This window comes from Cydia pomonella, chromosome 24, assembly GCF_033807575.1.
Source record: "Cydia pomonella isolate Wapato2018A chromosome 24, ilCydPomo1, whole genome shotgun sequence".
Lineage (NCBI taxonomy): Eukaryota > Metazoa > Arthropoda > Insecta > Lepidoptera > Tortricidae > Cydia > Cydia pomonella.
In genome coordinates, this window is record NC_084726.1 from 10,811,822 (window position 1) to 10,834,613 (window position 22,792).

At 35.0% G+C, this 22,792-nt stretch overlaps 4 long non-coding RNA genes across 4 annotated transcripts; all 4 read right to left on the reverse strand.

Annotated features, from left to right (window-relative positions):
- Positions 1 to 3,757: 3,757 nt before the first annotated feature.
- LOC133531185 (uncharacterized) lies at positions 3,758 to 6,095 on the reverse strand. Its single transcript, XR_009801492.1, has 4 exons — positions 6,080 to 6,095; positions 4,492 to 4,524; positions 4,023 to 4,052; positions 3,758 to 3,772 (listed from the first exon to the last, which is right to left on the reverse strand). It is a non-coding gene; the product is annotated as an uncharacterized LOC133531185 (long non-coding RNA).
- A 1,981-nt stretch (positions 6,096 to 8,076) lies between these two features.
- Positions 8,077 to 10,878, reverse strand: LOC133530849 (uncharacterized). The gene is made up of 5 exons (XR_009801384.1): positions 10,805 to 10,878; positions 10,028 to 10,045; positions 9,221 to 9,250; positions 8,411 to 8,419; positions 8,077 to 8,128 (listed from the first exon to the last, which is right to left on the reverse strand). It is a non-coding gene; the product is annotated as an uncharacterized LOC133530849 (long non-coding RNA).
- Positions 10,879 to 13,466: 2,588 nt separating this feature from the next.
- LOC133531013 (uncharacterized) lies at positions 13,467 to 16,112 on the reverse strand. The gene is made up of 3 exons (XR_009801428.1): positions 16,086 to 16,112; positions 14,786 to 14,830; positions 13,467 to 13,481 (listed from the first exon to the last, which is right to left on the reverse strand). It is a non-coding gene; the product is annotated as an uncharacterized LOC133531013 (long non-coding RNA).
- Positions 16,113 to 18,228: 2,116 nt separating this feature from the next.
- LOC133531025 (uncharacterized) lies at positions 18,229 to 19,640 on the reverse strand. Its single transcript, XR_009801435.1, has 3 exons — positions 19,602 to 19,640; positions 19,060 to 19,086; positions 18,229 to 18,498 (listed from the first exon to the last, which is right to left on the reverse strand). It is a non-coding gene; the product is annotated as an uncharacterized LOC133531025 (long non-coding RNA).
- Positions 19,641 to 22,792: the final 3,152 nt, after the last annotated feature.

The window sequence follows — 22,792 nt, forward strand, 5'->3', positions numbered from 1 at the left end:
ACTAGTGCTTTTTACTTTTCCACTTGTTCCAATTCATGACGCCTGTCAAAGCAGCACGGCTAGCACATGACGGGCGCGACAGTCGACAGGCGAGAAAATGCCGCGACATAGAGCTTTCTCGCGAATCGTACGTACAACATACGATATTGCTTTCATACAATTAAAATAAACGATACACAAATAATCGTATGTAACGATACTTATTTAATAATAGTATAATATTTTATATTTACAACTGTTTCTGTCTTATAGAACATGCATAAAAAAGGTACTTGTTGTTTTTCTTATTTTTTCGCAACTGTATTAAAAACACGTACGGAAATGTCATTTTTAACGATATACTTTCCGCACTAGCATCGAAATGTACGACCTTCTGACTTATTAATCAGCTTTTCTTTTTAACTGAGAAGAACAGATAGGGGTATTTGTTAATCTTTTCCTAACTAATCAAATTTTTTCCTTTTTTCTAACTGTCAAAACGATTAGCTACTATGCAATTTATATGAAAATAAAGCAAGTGACGCCACTCATTAACTCTGATTTATAAATTATAAATTGTATAAAATGTCGTTGTTGTCTACGTTGTTCTAATAATTTTCTGGGTACCAACACAATATGCCAATCGTTTGAGCTCCGTAGCGAAAACGAAACGCTGTCGCACTAATATGGAAGAGTGGTAGAGAGATATTACCGTTTTCTTCGCTACGGCACAAACGATTGACATCTTGGCTAAGCACCATGGTGCCTTATTTCGTACATGGTGTGCTATAATTTATTTTAGATACAGGCCACATTGATACTAATTCCTTTTCACACCAAGAAAGAAATTGCTGCTAAAAAGTTATTAGAAATAGTCAATTAATGTTTTATAACTATGTATTTGCTATATTAATATCTACTAAAATTATATTCGATGCCTTGTTTTTTGTGTCCAAAAAATGCGACGAAGACGAAGTGGAGCTTTCGTATGAGATGAAATTTAGGTATTAATTTTACTTATGTAAAATATTGACCTAAACAGCAAGAAATGGCACCGGATTTTTTAAAACAGAAGACACAAAAGTAACACATAGTGGTCAAAAACAAGACAGCGGAAATATTATAAACTATATAGGGTTAAGTTAAATATATATATTCTGCAAAAAAGTAAAAAAAAAATTACTCACCGATCTAAATTTATTGTTGTAGTAATTGAAAATGTTCTCTTGTTGTGCGATTTGCGACTGAAGACAAAATTAATATTTATAACGATTTCAATTAATCAGCTAAATTAATGCGACGACCGGTCTGACCTAGTGGGTAGTGACCCTGCATATGAAGCCGATGGTCCCTGGTTTGAATCCCGGTAAGGGTATTTAAGGATGACTCACGCTAGAGCGGGCCAGGGCCGGGCCTGACCTTCCGGCGCTTCATTTTCTATGGAAAGCACTATGTGATCACCGATCAACCGTCATAGAAAATGACGTGTCGGACGCCTCGGCCCGGGCCCGGCCCGGTCTAGCGTAAGTCATCCTTTATTTGTGTGATGAACACAGATATTTGTTCCCGAGTCACGCAGTGGCTTACGTGAGCGACTAACTCGCGAAAGCGAAGCGGCGTGGCGCGGCGGCCCAAGGCATTCGCGTTCGCAACGAGATCGCCCACGTAGGACACTTCCATAGGTATCAAAGGATTGATTCTCCCCGCGCCGCGCCGCTTCGCGTTCGCGAATTATTCGCTCACGTAAGCCGCTGCGTCATGGGTGTTTTTTTTATGTATATAAGTATGTATATCGTCTCCTAGTACCCATAGTACAAGCTTTGCTTAGTTTGGGGCTAGGTCGATGTGTAAGGCTGTCCCCAAATATTTATTTAATAAAATGTATTATTAGGAATATTTCATCATTTAGCATATGTACAGCGACTATGATGTCATATGAGTTATAACAATTGCAACAAAAGAACTCAGGTATTTATACTTACGTGATCAAACTGTAATTCATAAAAAAATACATAGTTTATAATAATGTATTATATACCAAACTGTATAACTCTGTATTTTTAGATAATTAAATAAAAGTAAACAAAATCTACCCTCAATTGGCTTAAGAAGCCATATAGATGAAAACATTACATGATCAAATATTGTGGGTTAAAATATTTATTTGTAAAGCGGGTCGTTCAGTGACAGATCCAGGCGGTTTTGTATTTGTAAAGTCAGGTCGTTCAGTGACAGATCCAGGCGGTTTTGTATTTATAAACTCAGGTCGTTCAGTGACATATCCAGGCGGTTTTGTATTTGTAAAGTCAAGTAGTTCAGTGACAGATCCAGGCGGTTTTGTATTTATAAAGTCAGGTGGTTCAGTGACAGATCCAGGCGGTTTTGTATTTGTAAAGTCAGGTCGTTCAGTGACAGATCCAGGCGGTTTTGTATTTGTAAAGTCAAGTAGTTCAGTGACAGATCCAGGCGGTTTTGTATTTATAAAGTCAGGTGGTTCAGTGACAGAGTCAGGCGGTTTTGTATTAGTATAGTCAGGTTGTTCAGTGACAGATCCAGGCGGTTTTGTATTTGTAAACTCAGGTCGTTCAGTGAGATATCCAGGCGGTTTTGTATTTGTAAAGTCAGGTCGTTCAGTGACAGATCCAGGAGGTTTTGTATTTGTAAAGCGAGTCGTTCAGTGACAGATCCAGGCGGTTTTGTATTTGTAAAGTCAGGTCGTTCAGTGGCAGATCCAGGCGGTTTTGTATTTGTAAAGTCAGGTCGTTCAGTGACAGATCCAGGAGGTTTTGTATTTGTAAAGCGAGTCGTTCAGTGACAGATCCAGGCGGTTTTGTATATGTAAAGTCAGGTCGTTCAGTGACAGATCCAGGCGGTTTTGTATATGTAAAGTCAGGTCGTTCAGTGACAGATCCAGGCGGTTTTGTATTTGTAAAGTCAGGTCGTTCAGTGACAGATCCAGGCGGTTTTGTATTTGGTTGGTTCCGGTTCGAGAGCCATCTTGATAGTCACGCCTCGTGATTGATTTCTTTGTTGTTTGCTCATTAATATTGTATAAAGTGTAATATTGATAGCTTTCAGTGCACGTGCTACTTTTAACGTCCAGCTATCGCTTTGCAAGAGCTGATAAAATCAACGTACACTGTCTTGTACTAACCATACAATTTTAGTCTTATTTAAGCGCTCCAAATACCTTGATACTAGCGAAATAGTCCCATTGGACTGACGCCATAATTTTAAAAGAATAAATGGTTAACCAATAAATGTTATACTACCCGAAAATGTGCAAATTGTTTATTTACTTTTATTTAAACCTAAAGATACAGAGTAGTTAAAAAATAACATAGTTTTTTATTGTGTAAAGGTATTTTATATTCTGTAAACGTTAATAATTATAGACAACTTAAAATTATATACGAATGTATAAGGTAATCGTTAAGTGTAGCCAATTTATTTAATGTGATTAATACATGTGTAGATGTATGCACGAGCTCGATTGATGCTCTAATACAAACATATTCAAATATTAACAAATTGAATTGTAAGATCTCCTTAGATGTATTTAACTGTAAAAATGTAAATATTAACAAACGTCAGGGATTTTTATCTCCCCGAATTGGACCCTCCTTTACACATAATTCCGAAGACAGAACCTAAACCTTCCTCAAGAATCACTTTATTGATAGCTGAAAACCGCATGACAATCCGTTCAGTAGTTTCTGAGTTTATCACATAGAGACAGACGTGGTGGACTTCGTTTTATAAAATGTATTAAATGTACCTGTTGTCCATTGACCTAAAATTTAGAAAAAATAAATATATACCTTATGAAACTTAAATAAATTGTATTTGGCCATATATATGATTCAATTCAACAAGTAGGAAACAACTCTCGGATACGATTCTCGGCTATTTTCTATGAAAAAAAAAAAATGGCGGAATATATTATACACAATATTGTTCGCTGCGTTTTTCTTTTCTAAATTTTAATGAAATGTCTTTCTAATGAAATATTCCGAACATGATTGAGAAAAATAATATTTTACCCGTCCCCCGTCCGGTCCGTAATAATTATTCTGAAAATCAAAAATTTTATCATGCAGTCACCATCAGATATATCGGAGCGGGCGAGGTGCTCAAAATTATCTGAACACGCACTCCAGCGTCTTGACAATAGAGGCGTGTTCAGATATTTGTGACCTTGGCCGCTCCGATATATGTGATGGCGACCGTAAAACGAAAGCGTAAAATAAATCACTTTGAAATGCTTGATTGGTTTAAATGAAATAGATTCTCATTGCCGTTAGTTGTAAATAGGTAATAATTATATAATATTTAATCACGGATGACAGACACGTCATTTTCTATGAACAAACATTTTAGTATTTATTTTCCAAATACTTTGGTTAAAACTAGTTACATGGAAAAAGCATTTAAAATAAAACTAGTTGTACGCATTTCAACTTATATTGAGTAATTGTTATATGAAAATATTTTTAAAATTAATTTAATTACGATGTTAATCTGGCGGTTGTCGCGTTCATCAGACTGAAAAGAAATAAAATAAAAGTTATATACATATAAATATATATTTATACTACGTCGGTGGCAAACAAGCATACGGCCCGCCTGATGGTAAGCAGTCTCCGTAGCCTATGTACGCCTGCAACTCCAGAGGAGTTTCATGCGCGTTGCCGACCCTAGCACTCCGCGTGGTTGGCAGAGTACGGCTGTCTACCAAGGGCGTTTAAAGGTCATGCTGAATTTGGTTTCAACCACTTAATTGCTACGTGGCTTAAAACCGCTGTTTTCTACCAAGGTCATTTTGCAGAAACTGTGGTTGTCTGCCGTTTGGCACATGCTTTAGTTCCGAAAGCCTCATTGGTAGGAGACGGGATTTGAACCCGCGGCCTCCGGATTGCAAGTCACACGCTCTTACCGTTAGGCCACCAGTGCTCCTCATCTCGCTTTTAATGTCATAATCTAAGTTTTAAATTTTGAATTGGCCTCTTAGTCATTGAATTTTAAACCAAATAACACTTTTCTAAGTTCTATCAGGGCTCAAATAGTCAAGAAAAAAGTCCTGTGATAAGAAAAATAGTTTAGATAGAACTTAGAATAACAATGGCGTAATGAAACTGTTTGATTACCGTTTCAATCTGCAATAACAAAGGAATTCAAATCTATTTCACAAAAAGAATATTATAGCCGACTTTAATAATAATAAAATAAAATAGAAGAAACTTTATTCAAAACACGCTTAAAACTTAAGTTAATATTTATTTATTGTAAAATTATAACAATCATAATACAATTTGAAACTAAAACTAAACTAAATCTATCTTAACCTATGGGGTCTAAATTATATAATCAATTATATATCTAAATTATATGTACAGATATCTCCTATGCCGCTGTCATTTGGTAATGTGCCCATAAGACTGGCCGCGTCGCTGGATGGCAAATCCAGTGCACTGAGCGAGGATCGAGTGAGGTAAACTATGAGTTGGCATTTGACAATTCCAATGCGCTGAGCGAGGAACGAGTGAGGTAAACCATGAGTTGGCATTTGACAATTCCAATGCGCTGAGCGAGGAACGAGTGAGGTAAACCATGAGTTGGCATTTGACAATTCCAATGCGCTGAGCGAGGAACGAGTGAGGTAAACCATGAGTTGGCATTTGACAATTCCAATGCGCTGAACGAGGAACGAGTGAGGTAAACCATGAGTTGGCATTTGACGATTCCAATGCGCTGAGCGAGGAACGAGTGAGGTAAACCATTAGTTGGCATTTGATAATTCCAATGCGCTGAGCGAAGAACGAGTGAGGAATTCCAATGCGCTGAGCGAGGAACGAGTGAGGTAAACCATGAGTTGGCATTTGGCAATTCCAATGCGCTGAGCGAGGAACGAGTGAGGTAAACCATGTGTTGGCATTTGACAATTCCAATGCGCTGAGCGAGGAACGAGTGAGGTAAACCATGAGTTGGCATTTAACAATTACGCTAGCGACTGCGTAGGCATATGTAACTCAAATAGTAATATAATTTTACTACTTATAAAATTTATTATTTATGATAATATTACAGGAAAACAACGTACCCCGATGAGAAGACCCTATAATTAATACCAAATATTAAATTAAAAAAAGGTAACAATTTTTTTATTTTGCCTATAGGAGACTTCATTATATTTCTTTTCATTTTTATTCTATTTTATTCAGATACCGTAAACTACAATATACATAAACATTATAAAATGTTTTATTATATCTTAGCTGTGCCGATACCTTCATGTACAAGGGGACAAGCATGCAGACAATTAAAGATATATAAATATGCATTTACTTGCGTGATTCTTTCATATGCGACGGTATACAACCAACGCTCACTAATTGCAAAAAAAAAATATTTGGGGACAATTTGACACAAATAGACTTAGCTGCAAACTAAGCAAAGCTTGTACTATGGGTACTAGGCGACGATATATATAAGTACGTATATACGGGACTCCCTCTGGTCGCATAATAACTTCTGTCATATTTTTAATTGTCATACTTAACACTTTATGCATAAAATTGTAAGTCATAAAAATCTTTAGTCAGAATTATTCCTGAGCATAACTGGGTTTGTCATAAATGAGTTATGTCATAATTTTTATAGTCATAAATTTAATTCGCATAAAATTTTAACTTAGGTTCGTTAGGTATTCACAAAAAATATATGAGAACTGCTATGTAAGTCATCAAATATTATGGCTAAAAATGTATGACACAATATAATATGACTTTTCATTTGTATGTGTAATGATGATTATGACACAAGTTGTTATGTGTATCAAAGATATGATTTAAACTTTTATGCAACCCAATATAAACCCCGTATATACATAAATACATACTTATCCCCTCAGCTGTGAGAGACCCCGACAGCTGTCACCCTTATTTTATTATAATAATAGAGGTCACTGAAAAATATGAAGCAAGTGAGTGGTTACATATATATGATATATATCAAAGTTGATCGAGCCTGTCCGGCTTTCCCACAGCTGAGGGGTTATATATATAGAAAACACCCATCACTCAGGAACAAAAACACACAAATAAGTGCCTTTACCGGGATTCGAACCCGGGACCATCAGCATCATAGGCCAGACCAATCGCCAAATTAAACAAAAATCAACTTTATTATTACTACTATACGACTTATTATGGTAAGGTAAACTTTATGGTAAGAGGAAGAAAACATGTCAAATTACCGCCAGATTTAGTTTTTTTTCCATCGTGTATCGAATGTTAGTCGTATATCGTCAGGTGACCAGCAAAACTCACTAATGACCACTACCACCACAAGTTCATAGCATAGTGAACCGTACAGTTACCTAAATAAGGTTGATTTTTGTTTAATTATTTTTTAGTTTCGGTAGTCACCCAACGATATGGTCAAGTAAAATTTTAATAATAGACTGTATGTTTAGTTTTTGTGGAATTAAAACATTTAAGTCGCATTTCAAGCATTCTCTAGAACTCCGCAGAGCCGCTTTAATTTATATTTGTTTCGTTCGCAACGATTTCTTTATATGCTTATCAAAATACGTACCAGCTAAAATAATAAAATCAAATGTTAATTATTCAAATAATGTATTTTTATTGCAGCAGAATGGTCGTCTAGAACAAAGTGATAGTATATTATTTGTTGCTTGATTAATTATATTAAATATTTTCATTGTTCTTGGTTAAACAAAATAAATATAACTGTTCTAAAGGATCAGTAGCTACTACGGTTTTGGCAAACTAAATAAAAAAGTCTCATAAAGCGAACTGTTTTCTAATAATTCTATGTCAATAATACGGTACCTTCTTTTTTTCCTGAAAATAACATAAAATTGTTGTAAATACAATTAAGGTTAAAAATAATTTTATAATTTTCTTAAAAAATTGAAACGCGCATTTAACACCTTTATCTAAAAACCACCATTAGAAACATACTTTTTTCTTTTGTCCGTATTTTAATGTAGATAATCTTGAGATTCGCTTACGATACAACTAAGCTTACCTACTTATAGTACATAATTCTAAGCGCCAGAAAAAAAAATACTAACCGCTCTGAGTTTGTTATAATTATAAGTATTACTTTGCTGTCCAATGTGATCCTGAAAATAAAAGTGTTCCTCAATTTATTGTTATAAAATATTTTATCATAAGATTCATAACAGCTCTCTTTATTCCATGAAATCAGTACGAAAAACTGCATTTTCTCCTCTAGAAAGACAAAGTTTGTTGACTACACTTAAGATAAATATTTAAAAGCAATAAAACTCAGATTAGTTCGTAAATATTTTATTATCACATATTTAATATATCAATTTTTTCTAACGTAGGTCTAGAGATAAAAGTGTCATAAAAAATAAAATCCAAAGAAAAGTGGTACTCACGTTATTGAACTGCAATAAAAAAACTGTATTAAATTTGTATAACAAACACGACGACCACATCGACACAACGACTTGATATTTGGTATAATTGCCAGTCGCTTTTTGGTGAAGGAAAACATCGCAAGGAAACGGGACTAATCCCAATAATGCTCAGTTTACCCTCTTGGTTGGAAGGCCAGAAGGCAGTCGCTTTCACAAAACTAGTGCTTACGTCAATCTTGGGATTAGTTGCCAAAGAGACTCCAGGCTCCCATGAGCTGCGGTGTTAACGTAAAAAGATGATGTTACTAACAATTATGAATATTTGAAATAATTAAAACTAGAAATTAATCATAGTTGTCACTTTTTATCGCCTAAATTCGTAATCCTCTTATCTCTTCTTGACGCAGTGGTTTAGAGGTCCATGCCATTAGCCGAAGACGCTGGTTCGAATAAGGCCCGCCACTGGAGTGCTTCTTTATTTACTCTACTTTAGTTTACATTATTATCTAATTGAGGCTTGTAGCGCATCATTTTTTAATTTATTTAATTAATACTTGTGTGTAGTGCTTGTAAGGAATTATTTTAAGTTAAAAATGATTTACAACGAATACATGCATTTTTAATGTATTGTGACATTTTACTTGATTTAATTTAACTTTTTATTTTTTATGACAGTTGTATTATTTTTTGTGGTTATGTCTATCTAAATGTATATGTATATTATGTGGGTTAGTATATAAGCGACATGGTTTTTGTTGACTGTAATGCTTATATATTTTGTAATAAATAAGTAAACAATAAACAATTTATGAATAAGGAGGTTCGTACCTGCGGTCCATTGATTACTGTTTGAGGACCCTGAAAATGCGAAAAAAAAAAATGAAATTGAAGTCTTCTATTGAGGAAGAAAGGCCGGAAAGTGGATAAAAAATTCAAATAAAATATTTTTTCAGATTTTTGGGAACATTTATTTCTTGCAAATCTGCAACTCGGAGAAATAGTTAATAAAGGATGACTAAAAAGACGTGGAAGGAGGAGGCGTCCGAAACTTAAATTTTCTATAGAATTTATCACGTGACTACTGATCACGGTGATCATTCGTCATAGAAAACAAAGTGTCGGAAACCTCGGCCCGGACCCAGACCCTTCTCCTTCTAGCGCCGTTCTTAAATAGGTACTGAGCTTCTTAAATAGGATATGAGACTAGAGTCAGTTAAACCAAAGAGAATTCAATATAGAGGCGTATTGTCAAAGTAAATTTTGTAGTCAACTAAATTTACTACCATCTATCGACGTAGGACTAAGACTCTTAGAATGACATAGGCTATTTTGACCCATGTTCTTTCACTGATATTTCTTAAATATCAAATGATGTCGCCATTTACTCGAGTATAAGTCAAAGGTATATCGCCATCTATTCGAGCAAAAAATTTTCTTGATTTTTCGAGACACGTTTTTTTTAGACTTTATTTATTTTATACGGAGTTATATATCTTTGGTTATACCGAAGAATGTCTCACGTTAAAACGGCCCAGGTCGAGACTTGCGACACTTGATCACACTGATCACCGATCATCCGTCATATGCTTCCTTGAGTCAATCTTTTATGATTAAAAATTTAGTGTAAGTACATACCGATGGTACTGTGTCATGCTGAAATTTTAGAGAATAAATTGTAATGAATATTAATGACAACGCTGGATTGAGAATTTTTCATGTACCAAAATTAGTACAAAAAAAAAAAAAATAAGGACATTCTTACACAAATTGATTACTTAAGTCCCACGGTCAGCCAAGAAGGCTTGTGTTGTGGGTACTGTAAAGGGGTCTATCTGCGGTGAGGAATGCAAACGCTCGAGGTAGATTTCTGATAATCTATGAATATATTTTTTCTTCAAACAGTAATAACACAAATATCGACTACCATAAATGACTGCCGCTTTCGGAATGAATCGCCTGCAGATCTTTATTCCTTCAGCAGGGAGATAGTTCTGAATTCATATAATCGTTGCCAGTTATCTACCACGAGACTGTGAAGTTTCCAACCTTCACAGTACTCAGACTACGATATATATAATATACAAATACTTAAATACATAGAAAACATCATGACTCAGGAACAAATATCTGTGCTCATCACACAAATAAATGCCCTTCTCGGGATTCGAACCATTCATAGGCAGGGTCACTACCATCTTTATTAATATGAAATTTGCTTGCTGAATACTTAATCCAGCTACGTTGAGTTATCTTTTGTTTTTAGTGGGTACACTGTTTGGAAATAAAAACTATTTGGATAAAAATCTGTGTACACTTTGTATAACAGAATGGAAAAGAAAATAATCAAATTAAATATTTATAATTTTTTCTTTTTAATATTTCAATCGCAAAATATAAAACTAGTAAACTCACCACCACCTTAGTAACAACTTTCTATAATAAATAAAAAAGAAAATTAGTAAATAGTTAGTCAAATATTAAGACTCATATTATTGTCATATCATTTTTGAAATATATTTAATATATAAAATAGTATAAAAATTATTACAATATTTCCGTACCGTCTAGAAATCAAAGTAAACAATTTAATTTACTTAGTTTATATCTGAATAAATATATCACTTAATTATTTTCCTGCCTAATTTTAATGCACAAATGCAGATTGTTAATTTTATAATATGATTAAATATGAGTCAAAATACAAAACCTGGTTCAAATATTTACAGACAATACTTCTTAATGCATTAAATATATATTAAACTTCGGTGGCTTATTGTTAGTTGGAATTTTGTTTTAATTTATTATCGTTTAATTTTTCATCCGTAGTATTTACTTAGAGGCAGTGTTTTTCTTTACTATATTAGAAAATGTCATCGGCCACTATAATACAATTTAAATGAAACAATCGACTTGTCCATAGTCAAAATCATTCCTTTTAGCTTTTCCGCAAATTAGTGAATTGGTATCAGGCTATTATTATTATTATTGTAGTTTGTGGGCCTTTGAATGCCACGTCGACCAGGCATTGGTCTATTGTGACAGCCCTTTAAAGTTCATTACTGATGCCCGTTGAATCCAGGAAATTCCAGATTCTTTGGGCCGTAATGTTCTGTACCTCATAGGGTTGCAATACGTGCCGCCCTAGCGTAAATTAGTGAATTAGTATCAGGCTATCAGGATATTTAAGGAGGAATATAAACTAATCAATTTGCAACTTACATTGAAAAACTGGAATAGGAAAATATATGAGTATTAATAAAAAAGTTATTTTTAACTTAATTTCCATTAGAAATGTAACACTTCGGGGACAGTGGGTAAATTAAAAACACATAAGGGAAAACTCAAACTTCTTCAAAATCCCAAAAAAAACGTGCTCAATTCCTTTGTATGTTTTCCATTTATTATTTTTAATTATTGAAGTTGCCAGAATTAACCCAGTGTCTGTTGTCCGTGTTAACTCCAATGCAATGTATTGTTTAGTTTAAGCTCTTTTTTTTTTTTTTTTTTAATGATTATTTGGTAAATATACTAAAAACTAAACTACAAAACTTAAAACCTACATCTAAAAATAAATAAAACTAGACTTAAAATAAAATAAAACTATCCCCCTGCGGCATGGTGCCGTAGATGCTAGCAGCATTTCCTCGCTGTATCGCAAGACTAATTCTTTGAGCGAGGAAGCTGCCAGCTCTGCGGTCACCAGTGACCTCTCTAATCCTTTTAGAAAATTCCTTAAAAAGGTTAAAGGCGCTCGGACCCCACGAACCAAGGGTCTCGACGCCAAATGGTACGAAATTATATTCGGTGCCGAGACCCCTATATTTAGTTTTTTTTAATTTTTCGGCCGCCTCTGCCGCCGCGCCAGCCTTAACAGAAGTGCCGTGGAGATGAGACGGGGCTAGGGTGTCTACACAGGTGGCGTCCCACACCAGCACCCGTCCCAACTTCCACGGAATTAGTGTCATTCCATCCGGTCTCTTACCATCATTACCAGCTCTTTAAATTATAGGCGACCAATAAAGAATATTATAGTATGGTAGATACCCCACCCTCCCCTAAAAATTGCCTTTAATACTGTAAAATTTAATATAAAAGAGAAAATAATCGGGTTCGATGGATATAATCCGATATCTTCGTCTAGTAATCGCAAAATTTGCGAGGCAAGGTCAAGGCACGATATCTTACTTAATAGGTATTAATCGAAATATGTGTATGTTAGCAAAATAAATAAATTGAAATTGAAATTAACCACAATTTTACATACCAACTGAAAAAAAGGAAACCATTTAATAATACGTATTGAATAGGAAATAAACTATATTAACCCTGCTATAAGTGTAGTGATCTAGAGGATATTTTTTTAATACAAGCCAATTTAGCCAATTCACCATTGACATCATAATGATGTTTACAGTACATTATGGTGCTACTTTATCGCACTAGTGCGAAAATTAGCATATTACGTTACCGAACATTTAAAGGGCCATATGTACTGTAAAACGTTGTACGATACATGTGCGAATAGGTAATTCGCAACTCGTGTCGATTTAAAACACTCCCTTCGGTCGTGTTTTAATTTATCGCCATTCGTTTCGAATTTCCTATTTTTCGCACTTGTATCGTAATGTACTATTGACTCATGTTTTATCGTGCGTCTCGCTCGGGCCAATACATAATCAAGTAAAGTCCGACCAGAAATATATGTTCATTGTCAAGAGGGCGCTGTTATTCTCATGTATAGCATGACAGTTCAGTTTAGTATGAAAATTTTAGTTCCAATGAAATTCCGCAACATGGCGCGTGATCATATTACTGGTCAGGCTTTACGGAATTACGGACAAGCAAGCAAAATGCACGATAACTTAATGACATCAGTTATTTTGTCCTACAAAATCTTCCACTGACTTACTGTATGGGAATTTCGTAACTCAACGAGAATTTACATATTTTTTTGTCTCTTACGAAATTGTATCATAATTTGTAAAAAAAAAATTAGTCATTTTTTTTCTCCTATCGTTAAGAGAAATTCGTGAGTACGTAGGTTTTATTACTGCTTATTTGTTTTATTACTTACCTTCTTTTTATCGGACTGTAATTGAAAATAATATTACTAATTTTATTATTTAACTGCCATTATCTTTAAAGACCATGTAGACACAAATTATTTATTATAAAAATAATTAATTATTATTACGATTAGTCTTGCGATACAGCGAGGAAATGCTGCTAGCATCTACGGCACCATGCCGCAGGGGGATAGTTTTATTTTATTTTAAGACTAGTTTTATTTATTTTTAGATCTAGGTTTTAAGTTTTGTAGTTTAGTTTTTACTAATTGTTAATTGTGTATCAAATAAAATAAGAATATTCATACTGAATATTTATGACAATTATTATTACTAATTTTATTATTTAACCACCATTATCTTTAAAGACCATCTAGACACAAATTATTAATTATAAAAATAATTAATTATTATGTGATTATTAAAAATTTAGCGACATCAAAATTACCTAAGTAGTGTGCAACAAACTTTTGAAAATATTGTTTTATTTTCATAATGTTTCGGTCATAACCAGCTGACAATATTGTTACTATAACGGTTTCTGATAAGTTTAGTTATTTGATTATAATAAAACTATTATGATAATTTAAGTATAAAAACATAATATTGTCTTCATGAAATACAAAATAAAATTTGCGTATAATGAATTTTACAGTACATATTGTGCTACTTTACCGCACTAGTGCGAAAATTTGCATATTACGTTACTGTATCGAACATTTAAAGGGCCATATGTATTATGTACTGTAAAACGTTGTACGATACATGTGCGAATAGGTAATTCGTAACTCGTGTCGATTTAAAACACTCCCTTCGGTCGTGTTTTAATTTATCGCCACTCGTTTCGAATTTCCTATTTTTCGCACTTGTATCATAATGTACTATTAAGTACAGCACATTGTAAGTTTGACACTTATCCCTTTATTCATAAACATGTACTAACAACAGAAAATCGCAGCCAAATAACACTAGACTCTACTCATAGTGTTCCTGCCGGTGAGTAAGGTTGCCAGAGCTCAACGAGGGGTGGGAGGGGGTTAGGGTCGGCAACGCGCATGTAACTCCTCTGGAGTTGCAGGCGTACATAGGCTGCGAAGACTGCTTACCATCAGGCGGGCCGTATGCTTGTTTGCCACCGACGTAGTATAAAAAAAAAGTTACAATGCCGCTAATAACCGTTTGTCCCTTTCCATCATACGAATACGTCGGAAAGGGACAAACGATTATTAGCGGCATCGTAACTTTATTACACGTTTATGAATAAGGGGGTTATAAAATAAAACTATTAAAACTACCTATTATTAGTATTATCATGTGAGTCACTTACATTTAATGGTCCTGATAATTTTGATACTATCCCTTGTGCGCCTCCCTGTAAGAAATGCATTTGTAAAATATCAAAACCAAGCTAAGGTGACGCATCGTTAAACAATAAAATCTGAAATTGCGGCGCTTGCTTCCTTCCCGAAACCCGCGCATCATGCCCATAGCTCGCGCGTAGTGAATTTGCTTTTTCGCTAGCTTATTCTATAAGCTCGTATACGGCAACACGGGTTTTACTGTTTAAAGTAAAAAGAACAAGAATTAATCGAAAAATCACAACTATAGAATTTAAGTGTGTGTTTAGACTAATCTACATGGAAAATTTACAGGTTTGAACCGGTCTCATTTGCCGGTAAAATTAAATTGTCTGTTTAAAAAGAGGCATCTTTGATACGATTTTCTTTGCTATAAAAGTTAACCAATCGTGTAATGGCAACTACAGAAATAAAGTCGATGCCTTGAATACCCAGTTCACCAAATAATGCTTTCATGAGTTTTGTAATTGCTGGGATAAATCAAGATACCTGACGCAAAAATTTACAATTCGTCATCTTAATAATAAGATAATTCACCGTTCCTCAGCCACACTGCGTTCTAAAACCTCCATGTTTATGTCGTGGATGGTACTAAGCAAAAAGCGCGATTCCGATCTTATATCTTGTTACGGTTATGATACTTATTTTGAAGACCTTGAAGATCGTTTACACTGATTGAGTCATGTGAAATAAAGTGTAAACAAATATACTTTTTTTTTTTTTTTTTTTTTATTTATTCACCAACTTACATTTACAGTTAAACCAGACATGCAAGTTATGGGTTACATACATACTTAAAACTAATTAGACTAAGCTTATCACTAGATTTAATTAATATTAATAGTTGTGGGTGTAGATACAGATAATTTACTGTACGAAAAGGAGTATTAGATATATATTCAGCAAGATTCGTTGCCTAAACACGGTACTTGACTGAAAGCTGATTGTAAAAATAATATTATGTACTTGTGACAGATTTATATGTATTTATCGTTAAATAGTGTAATTGTGTATGTGTGTGTGTGTGTGTTCAATACCACAAGTACCACAACGAATTGTTAAAATAGAATCGATCTCCTGTTTTTTTTGTTGTGAGATCAGTAGGGCTAAGATGGTCGGCTCTTTATCATTTGTCACCATGCCTGTCACGTTCTAACAAGTATATAATCGCGTAAGTGACGGGCATAGTGACAAGTGATAAAAATGGAAACATGCTGCCACCGCTGGATGTCATGTAAGGATGATTACCAACCTTTCATAAGTACTTACTAGTTGTGCTACGGCATTATCTATGGCCTGAAATCAAAAGTTTAATTGTGAAAAGCAAGTGTCCAACGTTATCTGTTCTCTTTGACGGCGCAGCAACTAGTATCACTTCTCTCTCTTCGCTCTTGTAAAAATGCCATTTGTCAAAAAAGGACAACCATACTGTTGACAAGATGAACTTCAAACCAAATCGTAGCCATTTTGGTGGTTACACGGTTGTGTACACAATGAACTTTGTATCCACGAATGCTTAAAAAAAAATGTTATTCCATTTTATTACTATTGACATTTAAATTTTGTGAATTATTACGAAAAAATGTGTTTGCTACTTTTCTATATGCATGACATTTACCTATTATTATTATTATTCTTTTTTATAATTATTATTGACTTTTTTTATAATTAATACTTTTATTTATTCTGACATTGTTATACTTTTATTCTTAATTGGTTTTAATGACATGCATATTGAGAGAATACTTGGATATTGTACGCCAAATTCTGGTTGATTGTGATGTAACAAAATACTAACCCTACCACCATTTATAACCACTTACATTCAAACAATAAATAATTTGTATTTGTATTTGTATGTGTGCGTTTTTAGGGATATGAACAAGTCGATTTTAATCATGTTATATCTTGGGTTAAAATTGAATATGTCAGTGTCAAAACTGTGGTAAGAGAAGACCGTTTATAGTTCGTGTCATCCACGATGACGCGTAGATTTGTCAAATCTACCCGTTAATAACATGACATTATATAATAAGTCACGGCAAGCGTCTTCGTGGATGACACGTTCTATATCAGGTTGTCTATATGTATACATATAGTAAGTATATTAGGTATATTAATTATCTACTTACAAGCTGAAACAGAAAATGTAGCATCAATATCATAAATAAATAAATGGGTAGATAAATTAATACGAGGAAGCCTCTGGTTACTGAATTTTTCTACTTTACTAATTTTTTAAATAAAATAACTACCCTTATGAATTAATTATAAAAGAGTTAACTGGAAAAATATTAAATGCGAAATTTTGACATTCCTCCGCTTTTTAAGTTACACAAATACAATATAGGTAAGCTATTAAGTATTAAGATTTGAATTTGAATTGAGTCAGGAGGGGGGATTTTAAAATTAAAAACTTATATACGTCTCACTATATGGTTGTTGTTGTTGCTTGTTATTAATACGAGTAAATAAATAAAAAGCTTTTATTACTGAGATAGGGTAAAGTTATTTTTTACATTATATTATATTGCGCAACTCAGTTTGCCTCCAGGCAAAGGCCTCCTCTGAATCGCTCCAGTGGTTCCTGTTCATAGCCGCTCTTCTCCAAAATGGTCCCCCTGTTAGCTTTTTAGGGTTCCGTAGTCAAATGGCAAAAAACGGAACCCTTATAGATTCGTCATGTTTTCGTCTTCCAATCTGCACCTGTACCCCTAGTGTAAATTTATTCGATAGCGAAACGTGACGAACGCGTTTGTGTTAAGTCTCATTTTGTATGGGATTTTGAGTTTCCAAAACATCCCGCTTGGCGCGCTGTTTATAAATCCCATACAAAATGAGACTTAACGCAAACGCGGTACGTCACGTCACGCTATCGAATAAATTTACGCTAGGGGTTCTGTTTGTTATTACGTAACTATAAAAACTTACGTCCAGCTGAAATAAATATATTTGTCGTTATATTTAAATAAGTTGTAAACTGTTTTATCAAAAAGATTTAATATGGTCAAACACACACTTGTCAGTAGAAAAAAGCGTGAAATTTAAATTTTCTCTCGGAGATTAACCATTTGCGCCTATATTTTTCACCAGCCCCCTTCAGGGTGAGCTGCCCGATGTGCGCCGCTTGCTGTGGCAGACCCGGTGCCCTCCACCAGACGTGTACGTGCAGGCTTCGGAGCAACTACCGCCTGGCCATAAAGAACCTTGGCCAATTTGGAAGTCCTTAAACAGGCTCAGGACCCAAGCAAAATATGGCCAAATGGGGATTGCTCCGTAGCTCCTCGACTCAATGTACCAGCGACACAGCAACGCAAACCATGGCACATCTACTGGCGTGCCCCGCATGCCCGCATGCTCGGAGCAGAAGGCCTACCGCGAACTACGTTCGACGTGTTGCCTCCCTGTCACACTTACGTACGAATTTACAAGTGCGACAGAGAGGCAACACGTCGAACGTGGTTCGCGGTAGGCCTTCTGGATCTGAGGGACGCGGTCAACACCGCTGCCTATTGGGCTTCCATCGTATAAAAAAAGGAACCTCGACACGAAAAGAACAAGAAGCCTATATTTTTTTGAATTTATCGCCTTTATCTACTCATAGAGTAGATGTGCCAGAGTATAAGTATTTACGATAAGTTCCTGTAAGTACCTTTAGGCCGTGGAAGAGTTTCTTAGCGAGCTGAAATATAAAGAGCGCTACGTTATTTCTGTAAGTAGTAAACATTTGTATTTTTATACATTTAAGATGATATAGATTTAATTAAGCGCTGTTGGCCTAGCGGTAAGAGCGTGCGACTTGCAATCCGGAGGTCGCGGGTTCAAACCCCGGCTCGTACCAATGAGTTTTACGGAAGTTATGTACGAAATATCATTTGATATTTGAATTTGAATTCGGTGAAGGAAAACATCGTGAGGAAACCGGACTAATCCCAACAAGGCCTAGTTTATATTGGAAGGTCAGATGGCAGTCGCTTTCGTAAAAACTAGTGTCTACGCCAAATCTTGGGATTAGTAGTCAAGCGGACCCCAGATTCTCATGAGCCGTGGCAAAATGCCGGGATAACGCGAGGAAGAAGGAGAAGATAGATTTAATTAAATAATGCTTATTAATTTTACAACAATGAAAGTTGCAATCACAGCGCGTATTATAATATTTTTGTGACTATATTTTGAATTGAGTAAATTGTTCTTGAAAATTTAAAATACACTTTTCCTTTTCTCTTTCCTGTTCAATATTTACCTTTGCAACCTTTTGCACATGCCTCGGCTAGAAAATAATTATAATTTATGATATATTTTTTATTTTTTTAGTTGTTATAACAAAATCACTTCAATAATTCATGATAACGTACGGAAATTGTTTTTGCAGGTTCGATTTGAGGGCTGGTTGATGCTTAAATTTACCTTATTTTGTCGCATGTTTGGAGAAAAGCACTATATATGCCTCGGCAGGAACAGCAATTCGTGGATTTGTCTACTTCCACGAATTGCCCTTTCCCAATCGAAACTCATCCACTGCAATAACTATTACAGTACATAATATGGTGCTACTTTACCGCACTGGTGCGATAATTAGCACATTACGTAACTATGTCGAAAAATTAACGGACTATATGTACTGTAAAACGTTGTACGATACATAAATTAAAACATGACCGAATAGCACTTGTATCGTAATGTACTATTGTTAAAATTTTCAACATGGATCAACAGTAGAAAAAAATAATTAACTCTGTAAATGCTATTATGCGGCTATTTATATAATTATTTTAAATGACTTACACTTTTTCCGCTTAAAGTAGTCGGTTTATCCTAAAAAAGCCATAAGGATATTAGATTTTATTTACCGTTTGACGTCTTTGTGTACGTACCATGACCTAGACATATTATGCTCAAAATACATAGTATATTATAGATATACCTATATAGTACCTATTAGAACTATTGAAAACGAACTAAATTGTTCAGTTAAATATTAAGACGAAACAGTCTAAAATCAAGTGAGGTGACATTGTGGTCAAATGCTTACCTTTTCGTAATGACAACAAAAAAAAAAGTGAGTAGCCCGCGTAGTCAACGGTTCGTAGCGAACGAAACGCAACTGTCACTGTCACACTAATATGCAAGAGTGACAGAGCGAGATGACTACGCTACGCTACGGAGCATTAAAGAATCTCTTCAGTTGACATGTAAAATACGAGTTTCATGTAACGTTGATCACACTTCTTGAAGGAATTGGTTATTTTTAAGGTTTTAAGCCCTTTAGCGATAGTTATTTTGGACATTATTGGTACATTATTAAATAATATTAACGAGACTTAATCGCCTATTAAGTTTTATATTCTTATTTAGTTTTATATTATTTAATAATGTGTAAAAATGGTGAAAGTTTAAAGCAGTGATTATAGGTTACATATAAATATTAAAAAGATACACATTATAAATACTTACGATTATCTAAAACAAAACAAAACATAAGTTACAGTATAATACAACAATTATTTTACATATTCAAAATATCGAAACAAAAATGTATTAACTTCAAATAAAATGTATTGAAATAAATCAAGGATTAAGTATGAAAAACAAACAAACAAGCAAGTAAACAAGAAGTCCAAGGGCCCTGATGGAATCCCCATTGAAGCCTGGAAATGCCTAGAGGAGAAAGGAATATATCTTCTTACCCATCTATTTCTGAAAGCCTGGAATCATGTATACCGGGCCTGGAGGATAAGCACCATCGTTCCTCTCTACCAGGGCAAGGTTAGTAGATATGAGTGCAGCAACTATCGTGGAATAAAGTTGATGAGCCACACGATGAAGCTCTATGAACGAGTGATTAAGAACAGAGAGCTCCTTATCTAAAAACCAATACGGCTTCGTCCCGGGGCTATCCACTATCGACCCTATGTTTGCCATAATCCTGGTTGCAGAAGAATTCAGGGCCAAACCACACCGATTTTTATTGATTTCTAGACATGGAAATTTGACCGCGATCCTCGCCCGACAGTGGAGTCTTCGGAAGAAAAATATCCCGGAGAGGTACATTGACATAATAGCTGACATGTACAGAGACGTAAAATCGGTAATTCGAACCACAGTGGGGCAAACTAAGCCAATAGCAGTCGGTGAAGGGGTACACCAGGGTTCTGTGCTAAGTCCATACCTCTTCTGCCTGGTGATGGATGCACTCACTGAAAATGCCCAAACTAAAGCACCATGGACATTTATTTACGCAGACGATGTAGCCATCTGCACTACATCCCAAGAAGAGTTAGAAGCTCTCTGTAACTGGAAACGTCAGTTAAAGGCGGGTGGCCTGATGCTGAGTATCGCCAAATCCCAATACATGGTGTCTAACGAACCAGACCAGCCCGAAGACCCTCTCGTTATCGATGGACAGCAAGTCACCCGGTGCTTCGGTGGATGTGCGGAGTAACGAGACTCGACAAGATACACAACGCAACGAGTACGTTCGCGGTACCCTCGGAGTACGTAATATCGCCGATAAGGTAAAAGAGAGTCGACTGAGATGGTTTGGACACGTAAACAGAAGACCTGATTACATCGGGAATGTTGCTATGGGTCTGAACATCGCTGGGTCCCGAGGAAGAGGAAGACCCAAGATGAGATGGACAGATACCATAGCAAAAGACATGAGTGCCTGCGACGTTACAGTGGACGACACGGCGGATCGCGCGAAGTGGAAAGAATAGATAAGGAAAGCAGACCCCACAATCAGATGGGAATAATAATGCTGCGGAGAGAGAGAGAGAGAGAAGGATAAAGTATAAAAAAGTAGTTAAAATCGAATCCTTAATGTGTAATGGGAATTATCTTATTAACTCAGTCAAATACGTCATCGAAAATTAAAATTATTTTTCATAAATACCTCATCCAAAGCCAGGCACATTCGTTGGGACTGAAAATTTATAAACATAATAAATTATTGCACTGATGGTGATCAATGTTATTCATCTGATAGCATCAGCGACACCTATCTTTTAGAGGTAGTTAACTTTGTGACTGATCAAGAGATCACTTTCTGGAAATTAAATCCGTAGTCTATTTTTTTACATAATGTAAAATAATGTAATATCTTAATAAATCAACAATGTTTACCATTACACTAATACAAAATACAATAAAATTAAAATAATTAATTGACGAATAGAGTCAGACCAAGATAAGTTGGCAGCGGTTTTGATAGCCCTAGTGCAAGTGTTACGGTAAATGTCATAATTTTATACAAGTTTGATGTTTAAAATAACATTTGCACCATTTAGGTTCATTCAAATTCGCTGCTAACTTAGATTGGTCTGACTAGCTTATTTTGAAATGTCTCTAGTGCTATATATATGCAGGAGCGTAAGCGTATCGTAAAAACGTTACGTGTACGAGACGCATCGAGTTCTGTACCCCTAGTGTAACTTTGATCGACATCGTAACGTGACGAACGCGTTTGCGTTAAGTGTCATTTTGTATGACATTTTTGACTTTCCAAAACGTCCCGCTTGGCGCGCTGTTCAAAAACCCATACAAAATGAGACTAAACGCAAACGCGTACGTCACGTTTCAAAATCGAATTTAGTTACACTAGGGGTACAGGGCACCAAGCGTCGTGTAAGTAGTGGTGGGTCGTTGACGGTTTTCGCTTCAATGAAACGAAACGTTTAAGTTTTCGAGCCCTTTTTTATTTTAAGGTTTATTTCATATTTAATCAGTTGAAAACTTGTTGAAAACCTGATAACAGAACTTAATGACCGACTAGGTATTTATTGTGATTTCATTAGGTGTTTATTAAATAAATAAAAATAAATAAATAAATATTATAGGACATTAGTACACAAATTGACTAAGTCCCGCAGTAAGCTCAATAAGGCTTGTGTTGAGGGTACTTAGACAACGATATATATAATATATAAATATTTATAAATACTTAAATACATAGAAAACACCCATGACTCAGGAAC